Below are 1,255 nucleotides of genomic sequence, written 5' to 3'. Positions count from 1 at the left end.
ATGCTGCCATGTGGAAATGTGAGTCCCAGAGTTGCCTGAAGAGCTAAAAATAGGATTTTCTCTGTTTTTTTCTGTTACTATTGTTTTGTGAAATGTTCTTATTTTTAAGTACTATTCCCTTGTACTCTTAAAGCAGTGTGGCCAAATAACACACACCTGCAGGTTACGTGCTAGAGATTGCTAGTTTGTGAACTTCGTGAGAAAAGCTGTTGACATCTTATAACTTATCTCAGCTTACTAAGTAATAGCAGAGTAAGGAACCCACTGACAAATTTGTTTGCCATTTTCAATACTAGTTTTCCTGCACATCTAGCTCAAATTTAGAACATCACAGATTTTTCATTTCCTTTCATGCTCACAAATTATTTATTAATACTAGTCTTTTAATCCTCCCTACTGTCAAAATTCCCTGTGAAACAGAATAAATTGTGTTTGGAGTATAAAGCACATCCTGACCCCACTTGAAACTTTGATGAAAGTCACTGTGGCTGTTTCCCTAATCAAATACTCTCTTACTCAAGGTGGCTAATTTCTTTGACAAGTGTATAGAGAAGAGTCCCAGGGTCTTTCTGTGTTAACGAAAACAGGTGGGAGGTAAGTAGTAGAATTGAAAGCAAACAATAAGATCTTATAAGTAGGGAGTGAAGGGTATCTCCTCAAGAAGAGATAGTCAGAAAAGCTGAACTTAAGCCTGTGTGCCTAGGGAGAGTTCATTCCTTCAAATAATATTTGTCTTGGCCAAATCTTGTTTCCTATTAGCCTAAACCAGTACAAGCAAAAAAAATAATAATAATAAAAGAGAGAGAGATTACACTGAATTAATATGAAAATTTTCCCTGAGAACACTAGATCCCAGAACTTTCCTTGAAAGGTAAACATCTCTGTTTATCTTGTGTGTATGGGCCAGTCAAAAGGACTCAGGTGACTAGTCAGGAAACTTGAGTCCAGTCCAAGATCTCTCAGAGAATGTGTTGATGTACCAATGTGTAAAAATTATCAGCAGTAATTGCTAGAAACAGTTTCTTTTTGTTTGTTTGGTTTTGGTTTTGTTTTACTAAAAGGGGTTCTGGGGATCTCTGGGCCTGAACCCTAGGAAAATATATTTTTAATAGATACTTAGGGGATTCTTATGCATAATAACTGTTAAGAGCCACTGGTTTGTGTCACAAAGTGTGTGTTCTTGGGCTTTCCTCCCCTGATAAGGAGCACAAACAACACCAGTTTTCTCAATCCCCTGGGCAATGACAAGGGTTCA

This window comes from Phyllostomus discolor, chromosome 1 (assembly GCF_004126475.2).
Source record: "Phyllostomus discolor isolate MPI-MPIP mPhyDis1 chromosome 1, mPhyDis1.pri.v3, whole genome shotgun sequence".
Lineage (NCBI taxonomy): Eukaryota > Metazoa > Chordata > Mammalia > Chiroptera > Phyllostomidae > Phyllostomus > Phyllostomus discolor.
Note: the sequence above shows the minus strand (reverse complement) of the source record.